This window comes from Prionailurus bengalensis, chromosome B2 (genome assembly GCF_016509475.1).
Source record: "Prionailurus bengalensis isolate Pbe53 chromosome B2, Fcat_Pben_1.1_paternal_pri, whole genome shotgun sequence".
Classification (NCBI taxonomy): Eukaryota; Metazoa; Chordata; class Mammalia; order Carnivora; family Felidae; genus Prionailurus; species Prionailurus bengalensis.
Genome location: NC_057349.1, coordinates 86,206,425 through 86,223,490, shown reverse-complemented (window position 1 = coordinate 86,223,490; position 17,066 = coordinate 86,206,425). Strand labels below are relative to the sequence as shown.

General features: G+C 38.1%; 1 protein-coding gene across 1 annotated transcript in view; it reads right to left on the bottom strand.

The window, feature by feature from the left end:
* Positions 1 to 851, bottom strand: part of FUT9 (fucosyltransferase 9) — a 199,542-nt gene extending 198,691 nt beyond the window's left edge. The window contains exon 1 of the mRNA XM_043591962.1: positions 398 to 851. The gene's annotated coding sequence lies outside the window, so the exon portion shown is untranslated. The remainder of the gene's footprint in view (positions 1 to 397) is intronic.
* Between the last annotated feature and the right edge of the window lie 16,215 nt (positions 852 to 17,066).

Sequence of the window (17,066 nt, the reverse complement as noted above, 5' to 3'; positions counted from 1 at the left end):
GGTGGCAGACGCGGGCGTTTGCCAGCTGACAGAAGCGGGAAATCAGAAGAGGCAAACGCGGGGACCCTGAGGGCAGAGAAGACCCCGCGTCGGGTGACGGGGAGGGTCAGGGCCATCCAACGCTAAGGCTTGGTGTGGGGGGTCGGCAGCTGGAAGGTGAGGCGGGACCGCGAGCTGCCGGCAGCGGTCCCCGGCAGGGAGAGGGGGTTCAGGTTGCCAGCAGGTAGAGTTGAAATCAAACAGCCCCTCGGAGACCGCGGAGCAGCGCCCTCCCTGGACTCCCTGCCTCGAGGTTGAGGAATCACAGCAGGTGGTTTTGTGGTACCTCCTAAAGCAAGGGGTGTTCTCTGGGCGTCCAGCCCGGGCGCCCGACCCCCGCGCTCTCCGGGCTACTCACCGGTCCAGGGAGGGAAGCGCCATCCGGGCGCGCGCGAGGACTGCGCAGCGCAGGCGGCAGGCAGGGCCGGGCGGCGGTGGCGGCGCTGTCCTAGGCGCGGGACTGGAGCCTGGGGACGCCGGGGCGGCGACAGCGGCGGCGGGGGCGCAGGGAGCTGCCGGCGGGGAGGGCTGTGGATCCGGAGCTGCTGCGCCGCGCGCGCTCTCTGCCCATCTCCGGCTCCGCTGAAGCGGCGGCTACTGCTGCTGCCGCCGGAGGGGAGGGAGTCGAGGGGGAGGGGAGGAGGCACGCGGTAGGGAAGGAGGGAGGGAAAGAGGGGAGAGGGGGGCGAGCGAGGGGAGAAGAGGAGATGATCTCCCAGAGTGGAGAGGAGGAGGGGCGGGAGGCGCGCACGAGCTCAGCAAAGGTTCCCACCAGAAGAGCTCCGGGGAGAGAAATGCGAGATGAGGAGATGGTTCCCTCCCCCGCCCCCACCTCCCCTCCCCTCCTTCCCCCTTCGCGCCCTTTCCTTGGGCTCTTCCTCGAGTAGCTCAGACCTGGGGTTACCCAGGCTGGGCTGGAGCCGGGGCTTCTGCGCGCTGGTGAGAGTGCTGAGCCCCAGAGGCGGCCGCGCCAGCTCCCCGCGCCACCGGCCTGAAGCACCTGTGCGCGCACACACCGCCGCCGGCTCCATTGCGGCGGCTCTCCCGCCGGGATCTGCGGGCCTTTGCTCTCGCTGTCTCCCCGTTCTGGTCAGATTATGCTCTCGCATGTGCATCCATGACATGTGTGTCATGCCCCTACTGCGGTTCGCTTCCTGGGAGCTTCTTGGCACAGGGTGTCCGACCAGAAGGTGCCGGCAGGGAGCTCAATGCAGGCAGCGGTCGCCAGCTCCTTAGAGCTGTGGCTGGTTAAGGGTGGCTGTGTTTGTTTGCCGCCCGGGTTGACTAGTTAAAGAGGTTAAAAAAGAAGAAGAAAGAAAGAAAGAAAAGAAGTCTTATGACCTAATTGCCTGGGATCATGTTTTCAATTTTTAGGGAGGTTGTAAATGTTAAGGGGTACGGGGGCAGTCCATTATCTTCTGTCTTGGTTTTCCTCCCTTTCCCCTAAAAAAAACCGTGTCCTAAAAAACCGGGACACGACTTAGCACGTTTAGTGGAAATATTTCTCAATCTTTCTACTGCAGAGCTTTTCGTTTTTACCCAAATTCTCCTCGTGTTGGCGTCGCTTTCCTGTTGTAGATTTTCTTTGCTCTGTTAGACTGAATCATTCTTGTTTATTCGCAAACTACAAAGACTCGCATGAAAATAGATACTGTATTTAGCGCCTTTTATATTCACAAGCTCAGAGGGGTGAATCCACACATTTAGTAAATATGAAACAATTGGGACATTGTTGATTTCCATGAACCATAATTCTGTTTCATAATCTTCACGTGATAGTTGAGGGTAGGCAGAGAGCAAAGTAAATTATGTGTGTAAAAGGTATGACTAGAGAAAAGTCTAGTACAACTCTCCTCAAATAACATTTGACGTGATAGAATTACTCCCCGTGAGCACACTGAAGAGAGTTTTAGATTGTGTGCGTGTGTGTGTGTGTGTGTGTAATTTTAGTAGTCTTTCGGTTAGTTGAGTCATTTTTTACAAGCCTAAAGCATCTTATCCTGTAGTATAAGAAAACCAGGCACTTTATTTTACATAAATGTGTCTTATATAACAAATGTACCCATATTACAATACTCTCAATTGTATATGGAGTACAAAGACACATTTTTAATGCAATAAGGCATACCCTAAAATGATGAAAAACCTCTAGCGTTTCCCATATACATTCACATGAGAAAAAACAATGTCCGTATGAAACATATTGCTGGATGGTTTGGATATTGTCAACTTTCTAGAATCTTTCCTGTGGGACACATCTGTTAGTGAAAAAATTTGGTTTCACATCTACCTAGTAATCCGAATGAGAGAAGCACTTCCTCATTAAGGCAACGGCAGACATCAAACTTTTCTGATATACCTTAGCTTTGAAAGGCATGTGTTACTGTCTCCTGATGTTCAGCACTGCACCATGCAAATTCACCATATGCTATTCTTCTTTGAAGAAGACCATAGGAAGAATATAGTGGGTGAGGGCCTGCACTTCATTTGACTTTAACATTTCTCAGTAGTGTCTAGACTGCAGACGTAAGCAGTAAATTTTTCAAATCCTCATGGCTACTTGGGCAGAAAGTGGTCACCAAAAATTTAATCTCCATTTTCTCATCCCTGTTTAAGATATCCCTTACCCTTCCTTCACTAAGGTAATTCATCTTTGAGAATTTTTTTCATTCTCCTCCTATACTTGATTATGAAACTGTAATAGCAGTGTCTGTATAGTCTTGTTTTACCGTTGGAAAAAGACAAAAACAAACAAACAAAACATGGAAACAAAAATGCCTTAAGGCCAAGCAAAAAGACGGGATGACATTTAGAGCACAGCAAGACAAATTTTTAACTCTTCATCCCTAACCACTTGGCCCACCAGAGACAAGAATAGGTGATAAAAGATGGAATGGTCTTCCCGTTCTTCTGCTGGAGGACTTGGATTTCAATTTAGATTCTCACGCTGGGTAAAAACTTGCTTTTCACCTCTATCATGTCATTCTCCCCCTTTTATATGTCTTTCCTCTTCTACATGTGCATTAGTGTTGCACTGTGTTCTTCTTTACAACAAAGGAAGCCAAATAAATAAATAAATGAAATAAAAAGCTTCACTTTAAACACTGACGCTTTGCATTTACTTAGTTGAAAACAAATTCTTACATTGCAATTTTCTGAAGTCAGATCTATTGAAAACCCTATCTTTGAGCAATTATTGCAATATACTACCAGATGCTGGTTAGCAAAAGAAATATCATTAATCTACTTATTGAATACATATATTTAGTAAGCACCCCTGGTAGGCAGGCACCATGTTAGGCCCTGGGGATATCACAATGAAGAAAGATGGTAACCGTGGCCTTTTGAAGCTTAGAGTCTAATGATCCAATAAAAGTGCTTTTTCACCAGGAAAGATGCAGGAAAGATGTTTTTGGTGATGATGATAATGATGATGATGATAATGATGATAAATTTCAAGCCCAAAGAAGAAATATTTATTAGTTAAATTGTAGGCATTAACAAGATTGGGGATAAAGCAATACAGATTATTTGGCTTTGTTTGTAGCCAGTTCTTACATCAGTTGTTGAAAAAAGAGAAAGAAGCATTAGCGGAAAAAAATAATATTTGTTGTAGTAAAAGGCAACAGTAGAATTTTTTCAGGCCAGTGAAAGTTTTGATGAGCCGTAACTTTTAAAAATAAACATTTGCTATTATTGGTGGGGGAAAATGGAGAGTAATAAATGTCTTTGAGGTTGTGGAGACTTCTGAAGAATCATATATGTACCACGTAATACATGTGGTTAGTACTGCTGAATACATGGACAGATTTTACAATGATGATGATGACAATAATCAGCAATTTTTCCCATTCTCTTCCTGCAAAATATACCAAAACAACAAGGAGAATTAAAACAAAAAAAGAGAAATCTGAAAATTCTAATTTCAGCAAAATCAGGAGATAGATAATCTGCAGTTTCCAAAGAGTTTGTACAAGATGCCCAAACTGCTGAGATCAACCAGAACTTGAAGAAGAGGAAGTAAGGAGAGGAAGAGCAGACAGTGGGCCCAGTGTTATCTAATCTTAGAAAGTATTGATAAAAATATTGTTCCTGAAAGTGAGAGTTTCACTCTGAAGTGCAAAAGCTCTTTCCCCTGGTGACAACAATGGATTGAGAAGCCAAAACTTGAGTATAAGCTGCAAAAGGAGGAAAGGAAGAAGCATGTCAAGTGTAGACAGGCTCAAGAAATGTATGCTTTCTGAACGTAAATTGCTCATCTTGACTTGCCAAACGTATGCATCTTATTTACAGAAATCAGTGTGGGGACTGGAGTGAGTGGGACTGAGGATAAGAACCCTCTTGGGCATGTCTTGTGGAATGAAATGTAGGGCTACACACAGATTAAACAGAGGAGTAATGTTTGCAAAAAGCCTTCTATCCCTTCATCAGCAAAGAAGCAGAACATTTGTAAATCTCAAATGGCTGTTTTCCCCTCTTTTCTTCCCAGGAAATTAGAGGAGAAAAATTTAACTCAGTTAATGATGAGTAATAAAAAAAAAGAATGGGCATACTATCAGTACAAAAATAATATAGGAAAAACCTTACAGAGGAGCATCAAAATGTAATAATTGTTGAGGAACACATACCATAACAGTGTTGCCATGGAGAAGTTGAAAAATCTGTCCTAACATTTTGCCATGAATTTTCATAAGGGTGCAATGAAGGAGTTGCTTCTATGAATGAAAACTACAAGGCACAAATTTGAGAACCTGGGGATAGTTGAGATAATAGGAGCAGATGACCCAAAGCTGGCAAATCTTATGACAAATTAAGAGTGAATATGGGAGAATTACAAGGTGAAATACACACTGAGGTAAATACAGCAAGGGAAAGAGTGCAGAAACGAGAAAGGCTAGCAAGATGAACTGGAAATAGATGAATAGGGTTAGAGAGAATATGAAAGATGGAGCAGATTAGCAAACAATGCAACACATACATAGTTAGAGATCCTGAAGAAGAAAAATAAGTAACAGAACAGAACAAATATTTAAATATATTATTAAAGAAAGCAACATCCTCGAAATGAAAGACGATTTGCGATTTTGTTAGTTTTTTACTTTTTCAACTTCTTATTTAAATTCCAGCCAGTTAACATACAGCGTAATACTAGTTTCAGGTGTAGAATTTAGTGATTAATCACTTACATATAACACCCAGTGTTTATCACGAGTGACCTCCATAATGTCCATCACCCATTTGGCCCATCCCCCCACCCATCTTCCCTCTGGCAACCCTCAGTTTGTCCTCTATAGCTAAGAGTCTGGTTTCTGGTTTCTCTCTCTCTCTCTCTCTCTCTCTCTCTCTCTCTCTCTCTCTCTTTCTGTCTCTCTCTCTCTCTCTCTCTCTCTCTCTCTCTCTCTCTTTTTAAGGGGTACCTGGCTGGCTCAGTCAGTAGAACATATGACTCTTGATCTCCAAGTCACGAGTTCCAGCCCCATGTGGGCCTGGAGCTTACTTAAAAAAAAATGCAATTTCACTTAAAGGACACAATGATTACTAGGAAAATTGCTCCGGAATTGTTACCACCAAGACATATCCTACTACAATATATAGAATTTAAATATAATAAAGAATCCTTCAGGCATACAGGCAAAAACAATCAGTAACTTATAAAGGAGAATATTGAGAGTGGCTTCAGAATTCTTCACTGCAACATTCATAGCAGAATAGAGTCGATCAATATCTGTGGAGGAAAGCCCATCAGATACCAAAGAAAATAAAGTGAGAGCTAAGGATTTTTTCTATTTAGCCAAGAAGTCCTTCAAATATTACAGGTACACACAGTTTTGAACATGTAAGGACTAAGGGAATATTGTTCATATGAATCTGTCTGCAGAACAGAGAATGGAATTTAACTTTCTAAGAGATAAATGGAAGAGATGTCCTAGATCAGATACTGACTGTGGGCACTAAATGTATTTAATCACTGACCAGAAATGTGGAATATGCGAATGAGAGCAAAATAATAGAATATAAATCTCATAGACCCTGACAATATAGAAATGATATATCTAAACAAAGTGTAAGTGAGAAGAGCAAAAGAAAATGGTGTTTGAAGGCATTGATTGTTAAATGGCCAGGAGTCAAAGGAAATCACTTAAACATGTCCTCTAACGTATTTAACAACACAAAGATAAACTATAATCAAAATAATAATAAATAAATTACATAGTGAAGGAGGGAGACAGGAACAAGAAATAGTAATTTTATTATTATTTATTTTAGTAAACTAAAAAATATAGTCTATAAAAATAAAGAAATGCAGTTAATTTATAAAGGAATAACTATAAAAGTAATAAAGAATGAAATAAAAATCATAAATATTGAGAATATACACATACAGGAATAAGTAAAATAGACCCCAGAGTGAAGAAATTTTACAAAGTTAAAAAATAAAAACACAACACAAAACAGTATGGCAGAACCTAGAGGAATCACATACTTCATATAATAAAAGTAAAAACAGTTCTCTCCTTCTCTTTGATAAAATGGGACTTTTAGATTTGATCAAAAATAAAATAGAATTTTGTGTTTTCTATCCATAACAAGAAAATCAGAATGTTTGAAAACTGAAAGGGTAAACAAACATATACCTGGCAAATGCATATAAAAAGTAAGCAGGAAATGAAATAATAATTGGAGACAAAGTATCTTATGAACCAAACATGTTAAACAAGATGAAGAAGGATATTTTAAGATTATATTAACAGGCACCTTCCTATGTATGCAAAACAATTATGATTATCATGTACAAATAGTATAGCATCTACATCAGGTAGCATCTACATCTCACTATATCAGGTATTAAGATATAGGCAAAAAGATAGCATGAAGCCTGCTATTAGTAGGAATCTTAATACTTTTAATTCATGAGAGTTTACAAGTATAGGCAATGCATAAAGATATTAAAGATTAAGTATCATATACTCCTTTACAATTTTTTTAATGTTTATTCATTTTTTTGAAATAGAGAGAGACAGAGCATGAGTGGGGGAGGAGCAGAGAGAGAGAGAGGGAGACACCGAATCCTAAGCAGGCTCCAGGCTCTGAGCTGTCAGCACAGAGCCCAACAAGGGGCTCAAACTCACTAACTGCGAGATCATGACCTGAGCTGAAGGATGCTCAACAGAATGAGACACCCAGGCACCCCTGTACCATATACTTTTTATAGGCTATTCTTACTTAGGCATTGATGGAAAATCCTAGTTAGAATATTAACAAATGAACCTTAGCAATACATGAAAAGAAGACAATGTATGCAATTTTCTATATTAGAAAAGTTACTAACATACCTCCTCATTTTCCTCATCTATAAATGGGTGTAAAACATCAGTAGCCACTTTGTGGAAATTTTTCAAATGATTTAATACATTTCTTTAGCGAGAAATCTTTAGCATACAAAATCTTTAGCAAGAAAAGCTAGAGTACAGTGAGCCCTTCATAAATGTTATCTGTTGTGTTTATCAGCTTTCATAAGATATTAAAAAAATGACTATGCTTGTGAGAATAATATAGCTCTTATTTTCATTTTTTAAATAATTTCTGTGTGAATTTATTAATGTTGTATTCTCATTTTTTGTCCCTTCTCCCCAAGGTTTTCATAATTAACTTAGGGCCTCTATTCTTTTTTTGCATAATTATTAAAATCCTGGTAAACATTAAAATCAATTTACAAATTCTGAGCACACTGCAAACTATCTATTTAAAAATAAATTTGAATATAATAGTAATATATGAGTATATTTTCTCTCTTTTAGTAGACTTTATTTCTTAGAGCAGTTTTCAATTCATAGCAAAATTAAGCAGAAGGTACAGAGAATTTTCCTGTATTCCTTGTCCCCTTTACATGCAATCTCCCCCACTATCTACATTCTGCACCAGAATGGTTCATTTGTTCCAATAGAGGAACTTCACATTAATACATCCTTATCACCCAAAGTCTGTAGTTTACATTAGGGTTCACTCTCAGTGTTGTGTATTCTATGGGTTTTGACAAATGTATCATGACATATGCCCACCATTAGAGTATCACAGAGAATAGTTCCACTGCCCTAAAAATCCTCTCTGCTCCATCTATTTATTCCTTCTCGTCCGCTAGCCCTTGGCAACCACTGATTTTTTTTCACTGCCTTCATACTTTTGCCTTTTCTGGAATGGCTCATAGTTGGAATCACACAATATGTAGCCTTTTTTGATTGGCTTCTTTCACTTGGTAATATGCATTTAAAATTCTTCCATGTCTTATAGTTGTACCAAAAAGAATAAAATATCTAGGAAGAAACTTAATCAAAGAGGTGAAAGAACTGTATTCTGAAACCTGTAAAACATTGATAAAGGAGTTAAAGATGATTAAATCAATGAAAAAAGGGGTGCCTGGGTGGCTTGGTCAGTTAAGCCTCTGACTTCAGCTCAGGTCACGATCTCACCATTTGTAAATTTGAGCCCTGCTTTGGGTTCTGTGCTGACAGCTCAGAGCCTGGATCCTGCTTCGGATTCTGTGTCTCCCTCTCTCTCTGCCCCTCCCCTGCTCATGCTCCATCTCTCTCTCTCTCTCTCTCTCACACAAATAAATAAACATTTAAAAAAATTTTTTAAATAAATAAATGAAAAGATAAGGATTGGAATAACCAATATTGTTAAAATGTCCACACTACCCAAAGCAATCCACAGATTTAATGCAATCCCTATCAAAATACTCACAGAATTTTTCATAGAACTAGAGAAAATAATACTAAAATTTGTGTGGAATTGTAAAAGATTCTGACTACTCAAAGCAATCTTGAGAAAGAAGAACAAAGCTGGAAGTATCACAATCTCAGTTTTCAAGATACACTGCAAAGCTGTAGTAATCAAAAAGGTATGGTGCTGGCACAAACAAACAAACAAAAAAACCAGACACATCGATCAATGGGACAGACTAGAGAACATAGAAATAAATCTATGCTTATATGGTCAATTAATCTATGACAAAGGAGGCAAGAATATACAATGGAGAAAAGCCAGTCTCTTCAACAAATGGTGCTGGGAAAACTGGACAGCTACATGCAAAAGAATGAAACTGGGCCACTTTCTTACACCATTCACAGAAATAAATTCAAAATGGATTAAAGATCTAAATATGAGACCTGAAACCATAAAAGTCCTGGAATGAAACACGGGCAGTAATTTCTTTGACATCAGTCACAGAAACATTTTTCTAGTTCTACCTCCTCAGGCCAAGGTAACAAAAGCAAAAATAAACTACTGGGACTATACCAAGATAAAAAGCTTTTGGGGTAGCTTGGGTGGCTCAGTCGTTTAAGTGTCCGACTCTTGATTTTGGTTCAGGTAATGATCTCACGGTTCCTCAGTTTGATCCCCACATTCCACTCCGTGGTGACAGTGCAGAGCTTGCTTGGGATTTTCTCTCTCCCTTTCTCTCTGCCCCTCCCCTGTTTGCATGCTTTCTCTCTCAAAATAAATAAATAATCTTTAAAACACATACACACACTTTTTGCACAGTGAAGGAAACCACTGACAAAAACAAAAGGCAACTTATGGAATGGAGACAATATTTGCAAATGATATATCTGATAATGGGTTAATATCTAAAATATATAAAGAACTTATACAACCTACTACCAAGAAAACAAATAATCCAATTAAAATTGGACAGAGGGCCTGAATAAACATTTTTTTTTTGAAAAAGGCATACAGGGCGCCTGGGTGGCGCAGTCGGTTAAGCGTCCGACTTCAGCCAGGTCGCGATCTCGCGGTCCGTGAGTTCGAGCCCCGCGTCAGGCTCTGGGCTGATGGCTCGGAGCCTGGAGCCTGTTTCCGATTCTGTGTCTCCCTCTCTCTCTGCCCCTCCCCCGTTCATGCTCTGTCTCTCTCTGTCCCAAAAATAAATAAAAAACGTTGAAAAAAAAAAAAAAGAAAAAAGAAAAAGACATACAGATGACCAACAGACACATAAAAAAGATACTCAGCATCACTAATACTCAAGGAAATGCAAATCAAAATCACAACAAGATACCACGTTATGCATATCAGAATGGCTAGAATCAAAAAGACAAGAAACAACAAGTGTTAGCAAGGATGTGGAGAAAAAGGAACCCTTGTGCATTGTTGGTAGGAATGTAAATTGGTGCAGCCACTGTGAAAAACAGTATCGAGTTTCTTCAAAAACTTAAAAACAGAAATACCATATGACCCAGTAATTCCACTATTGGGTATCTACCCAAAAAAATAAAAAACATTAATTTGAAAAGATATATGCACCCCTATGTTTATTGCAGCATTATGTGTACTAACCAAGATATGGAAGGAAGCAAAGTACCCCTCAGTAGATTAATGGATAAAGAAAAAATATATATATAATGAAATATTAGCCATAAAAAATGAGATTTGTTTATAACAACATGGATGGACCTAGGGGGTATAATGCTAAGTTAAGTCAGACAGAAAAAAAAAATACCATATGATTTCACCTCATATACAAATTTAAGAAAAAATAACAAAGAGGCAAAAATCATACTCTTAAATACAGAGAAGATACTGTTGATTGACAAGAGTGAAGGTAGATGGGAGGATGAGTGAAATAGACAAAGGGAATTAACAGGTGCAAACTTCCAGTTACAAAATAAAGAAGTCACAGAGATGAAAAGTACTGCATAGGGAACATAGTACAATTGGAATAATGTTGTTTGGTTACAGATGGTGAGTACACTGCTCATGGTTAGCACTGAGTAATGTATAGAATTGTTGAATCATTGTGTTGTACATAATAAGTAATAATAAAATTAATAGTAAACTAGTAATAAAACTAATAATGAAAGAAATACAGCATTGTATGTTAATTATGCTTCAATAATTTTTCTTTAATAATTTTTTAATTAAGAATTAAGACATTTATACAAAGGCTCAAAGACCAAAAACAGATGCTTCCTTGTCAATCCTATTATTTAAGGACAAAATAATACCACAGCTGCATATTCTTTTTCAGCCAATAAAGAAGGAACAGATATTTCCAAACTCATGTTAAAAGCCTGTAACACTGCTGCCAGACTCAAAGAGGAGGTCATCAGGAAAGAGAAATACAGGGAAATGTCTCTCATGAACATGGAACAGCAACAAAATGGTTCCTCTATGTCTTTTTATAGCTTCTTTCTCCCTATTGAATTCTACTCTAAAATATTAAGATCGTTACTGGCTTTGTTTTTGGTAGCTTTGGGCTAGTATATATTATTGAATCAATGTATATCAAATTTTCAGAGTTTTTGCTGCACAGGTATCTTATAAGTGACATATACACACACACATACATATATGAAAACTATCTTTTGTAAGATAGTATGGAAATTCTTTTATTAGATCACTTTACTCATATTCGCATTAGATCACATTAACTCTACTCATAACTCTATGACATATTCTCTTTGGACCATCATATTTTGTTATTGTTATTGACTTTTTCTATTTTTTCTTGTTGTATTTGACTTTTATTCCATTTTTTACTGGTTTGACATTTATTTTCCTTTTTGTTTTATATTTCTTTTCATTCCAAAATTCATTTTCATTCTAGTAGTTATCTTGAATTTTTGACATTAATATCTTAGATTTAATTGTTATATCAAACACAAAAATTGATCATTGGCAATATCTTACCCCTGAGAAAGAGAAAAATGTGACTATCCTCTTACTTAGCTCGACATCTTATATTAATCCATCTCACTTCTTGGCCCAGAACACTTCCATTCATGTTTCTGTCTTGGAATTTAGTTCTGAGTCAATTCTAAATATTTTATGGGGCGCCTGGGTGGCGCAGTCGGTTAAGCGTCCGACTTCAGCTCAGGTCACAATCTTGCGGTCCGTGAGTTCGAGCCCCGCGTCAGGCTCTGGGCTGATGGCTCGGAGCCTGGAGCCTGCTTCCGATTCTGTGTCTCCTTCTCTCTCTGCCCCTCCCCCCTTCATGCTCTGTGTCTCTCTGTCTCAAAAATAAATAAACGTTAAAAAAAAATTTAAAAAAAAAAATAAATATTTTAATCATGATTTATCAAATTTCAGTAAGCTTTATTCATTTAATTTTTTTTATTTACCATAGTACTGTTTTCGGTCTTTACTGAGGGAGTCTTTTGGTACTACTTCTAAGTACATATTTTTTCTAAATATATAAATATATATATTCAAGAGCAAAGATAAAATAGAAATCTATTTTGTTTTTGCTATTGAATTATGAAAAAAGAAGTTATTATAATTTATTTATTTATTTATTTATTTATTTATTTACCTATTTTATTTTAGAAAGAGAGAGAGAGCAGGAGCAGGAGAAGGGGCAGAGGGAGGGAAAGAGAAAATCTTAAACAGGATGCAGGGCTTGATCCCACAACCCTGGGATCATGACCAGAGCTGAAGAGTCAGACGCTTAACTGACTGAGCCCCCAGGTACTCAACAAGTTTTTATAATTTATAATTCCAGGTTCACTGTTACATTTCCTCAGAATGTTAATGACATTGGTGTATAGGTTTTTTCTCTCCAATATTGTTGGTAGGAAGTCTAATGTTATTATTTCTTCATCTTTAAGCAATCTTTTTTTCCCACTCTTTACTTTTAAGAATTTATTTATTTATATTTGTCGTTCTCAGAAATGTAATTTGTGTATTTTATACTGTTTGACATTTAGGTAGGCTTTTTCCATCTAAAAACTGGGTCTAGGGAATTCTTGCCAGTAATTTGTTTAAAATAGTTTCTTATTTTTCCTATTTTATTCTTCTGAACCATTAGACAAATATGAAGAACTAAAGCATAATCTTAACATAGCATATTTGGTTGCGCAATCCTGAAGCATGGAACCTGGAGCCTGATTTCATGATTGACTCACAATTCCTTTGAATGTGGCCCTCAGAAAGTCCTTTATATTAATGATTAAAGATATTCTTTACATACCTAGAGTAATGGATTGTGCAATTCTAACTTGTCAGGATTGCTTGGCACAAAAATCAAGATTGATAATGTGCACCAGTTTCATTGTTGAGGTCCTGAGTTTCCATTACCATGATTGTTTGCCTAGCAGTGATGAGGGAGCATGAGGCAAGCTGAGGGCAAAAAACAGGCTGACACACCCCTCCACACCCCCATCCCAGTGGAATATGTGTGATATTCCTCAAACACTCCCAGCTACCAATAACAAAGGAAAGGGGTTTAAGTGCTTGCCATGGTAATGTGGGAAACTAAGGCAAATGAAAATTAAATTCCCTTACTGCCTATAGCCCGTTGACAAGACCTTGAAACTGGCAGAGTGACCTCCCTCTAGGGGCTCAGCTGCCTCCACTGTGACACTTTGCTAGGGGCAAAAGAGAACCTTGGTTTAGCATTGCCCCAACAGGAGGATCCTGTAAATCTACTTCCTTTATCGCAACTGCCCCCAGGATATATGCTGGCAATCAAGGTCCAAGCTTTTGGCCCCATGATATGCATCTGAGGGGCCTCCAGACTGAGAGGTTTGATTAAATGGTGATAAATGGTGTTTCCCTAGCAACAGCTAGCCCCTCAAGGTCCTGTAAACCTTGCTTCCAAAATACCTTAGAGACCTACTATATCCCTGACACCCTCCCAACCTGAGGGTATATAATGAGGACCCCAATGCTCTTCCTACCCATGGGTCCTCCCCCCTTGCTTAAATAAAATCACCTTTCTGCACCAAAGACGTCCTCAAGAATTCTTTCTTGGACGCCAGCTCCGGACCCCGTGAACCCTCCATCACCCCCAAAATTTCATCAGCAGGATATGCCTGTGAGACAAGACCCATAAAAGCCTCAGACCCTGAACATTTGAGAGGATTTTCTTGAGCAGAGATATTTCATATAGGTTTCTATGGTTCACTGTTAGGGAGAAAGCACATCCTGTACTGAGACATAGAAGGACTCAGAAGACTGCACCTGATCTCTCTGGATTCCATCCAATGCACATATTTTTCTTACTGCTTCTACTCTGTAACCAGAAGTAAAACTTTTTCAAAATCCTGTGAATCAAACTTGTATAGTAGTGAGATCCCAAAACAACAAATCTTGAACCATATGAATGAACTTTTTAAAGTTTTTTTTTTATTCTTTTCAAGGATTTTCTCTTTTTTCCTTGCTGTCGTTTGAAATGATTTCTTGGGGTGTTTGGGTGGTTCAGTCCGTTGAACGTCCAACTTCAGGTCAGGTCATGATCTTGTGGTTAGATGGTTCAAACCCTGTGTGGGGTTCTGTGCTAACAGCTCAGAGCCTGGAGCCTGCTTCAGATTCTGTGTCTCTCTCTCTGCCCCTCCCCCACTCATGCTCTGTCTCTCTCTCTCTCTCTCAAAAATAAACAAAACATTAAAAAATGTGAAATTATTTCTTAATTTTCTAGGTTATTAATTGTCCATGTAAATAAATATGGTCTTATATTTATCTTATCTATTGAGGGGTTTTTGTTATAGTTATTTATTTTAATAATTCCATTTTTAATTTACAAGTCGATTTGGTTCTTGCAAAATTTCTGAGTTTTTTTGCACAATTGCCTCTTCTTGATTCATAGCCACTTTATTTTTGTTACGTAACCTACTATTCTGGCTTCACAGATATTTTTGCATACTTTATCTCGGTGTAGACAGTACATACGAGAATTAAATTTTTTTTTCAGTTGGTGATATTACCATTTTCACAAGAATAAGTTCTTTTTGTTTCATCTGTTGGTCATTATCTGGTGGCTGTGCCATTGTCTTTTGCTAAAAAAAATAACTGTATGTACGTATGTATGTATGTATGTATCTATATCTATCTATCTATGGTATAATAAGTACTTGGCAGGAAGAGAGGTGATAACCTTATTACCATGCAATTCCTAGCTACATAGTGTTGCACTGTTTCACACCTGGCTTTGGAAAGGGGAAGTGGGGAGGAAACAGGGGGAGGAAATTGTGGTTCTATCTCCCAGGTTTGAATGGCATTGGACACCAATACCATGCATTCTGTGATATCCCAGCAACCAGAAGAGTTGGGTAAAATTGGCCCCTGCTTATGTCTGTATTTTCTTTAATATTTATATTTCTTATTCATACAAATTTTCCTTTTTTTCTGTTTTTTTGCATTATGTTTTACAAGAGATCATATAATTCATGTTAATTTATGTTCATTTAGATTCTTCTTGATCTCCATGAATATATAAAAGCTATACAATATTTCTGTGTACATCTCATTCACCTAATCTCCATTTAACTTTTTTAATCCAACTTCTTGCTTGCCCCAAATTTTATCATTGCCTCAAGCAGACTTGATGTTGAACAGTTACCACTGATTGTTTTCGACAAATACTAGGGGAGAAGATTCTTCCTATTGTGCTAGTGTGAGTGCAAGTCAGGTCAAATAAAGAATATCTCTGTTGACTGGAACTTTTTGAGCTAGCTGTCAGACGGATGCAATCATTAAAAATTTTCTGGGCATGGGATTCTTTGTGGAGCTCATATCTAGTTTACCTCCTGCAGTGGCTGCTAGGCTATTGCTTTTTGCAGCTAGTATGGCTACAAAGTATTGGTTTTAAGGCCACCGCAAAGCTGGAGAGAAGAGAATTGGAATAGGAGGTATTCAAATGTGGCAAAACTGTTCTTAGAGACGTTAGACCATTTTTGTTCTTTAATGACTGCTCCTCCTGATGGTTGCAAGCCTTTAGTTAATTTCTAAAGTTCTAAAAAAAAGTTGATTTTTGCAATTTTTACTGTGCTTTCTTTGTTTTTTTGGAGGAGGAAATTTTGAGTGGTCTTTGTTCTGCATTACTGTACCCCTGCTCCCAACTCCCTGACCCATAGATTCTTTCTTTTTACATTGTTTTGGCTGAACCAAATCCTATGCTTATACCTAATGACAAGTGCACAAAGAAGCTTCATATGACCATTTTCCAAAAGGACAGCTGAATTTATTTGGTGAATGGCTCTAATAAATACAAGCCACTACAGTGAGTATGTTGGCCATTACTTAAAAAATTAGTTGGGTCTAATATATTTCAAATTACTTTGTTATGCTGACCCCTATCAATACAATTATCATACAGTCACATTTGTTTAGAAATATCCTGTTTCTAATCAGAAAACAATATGTAGCTTCTTTTTTTAAGTTATATTTATTTATTTTGAGAGAGAAAGAATGTGTGTGAGCAAATGGAGGTGGGGCAGAGAGGGAGAGAGAGTCCCAATTCATGAACCATGAAATCATGACCTGAGCTGAAGTCGGACCTTTAATCGACTGAGCCACCCAGGCCCCCTCAATTTGTAGTTTCTAACCAATAGCCAGCAAACATCTCTACTTTTAAGGGTATTTTTATGTATATTTAGCTATCATATTAAAATTAGGCCATAAACATTAAAATAACCTATTATACCAATTTGCTTACGTTTTTAATGCAATTCTTATACCATCACAAACATTTAAGTCTGAATCTTGTCTGATATTATAGAGAGAATGGGGTGTTTATATTCTAATAGTGCAGTTACTTATTTACTGTTGAAAGCAGTTCTTAATTAAAAAACAGGCAGTGATGTAATTTTCCCAACCAATGGAAACATAGATACACGGAGATAGCAAAAAAGTTTCTGTTTGAAAAAAAAAAAAAAAGTAAAACAACCTCCCTGAAAAGTTAATGTGTTTATTTAATATAATACATTGAGATAAGTTTTTTCTTATTATAGTTTTTTATACACACACGCACACACACACATACATTTACATATGTTTGAATGAAACATTCGTAGAACTGTTGAAAACCTTCATAAAATCTCAGGCTTTCAAAAAACCAAACTGTGAGTCATGAGGTTATTTATTTACTTATTTATTTATTTTGTAAATTCCTCAAAGCGAACACATAGCCATAGGTGTAAATATGGGAACACAGAAAAGATAAGTAAGGCAAAGTTCCAATACGCTGAAATCAAAAGTAGACAGTGAACTAGCAGCCATACAAATGACCAATTCCAACAGCATCTTTTAAA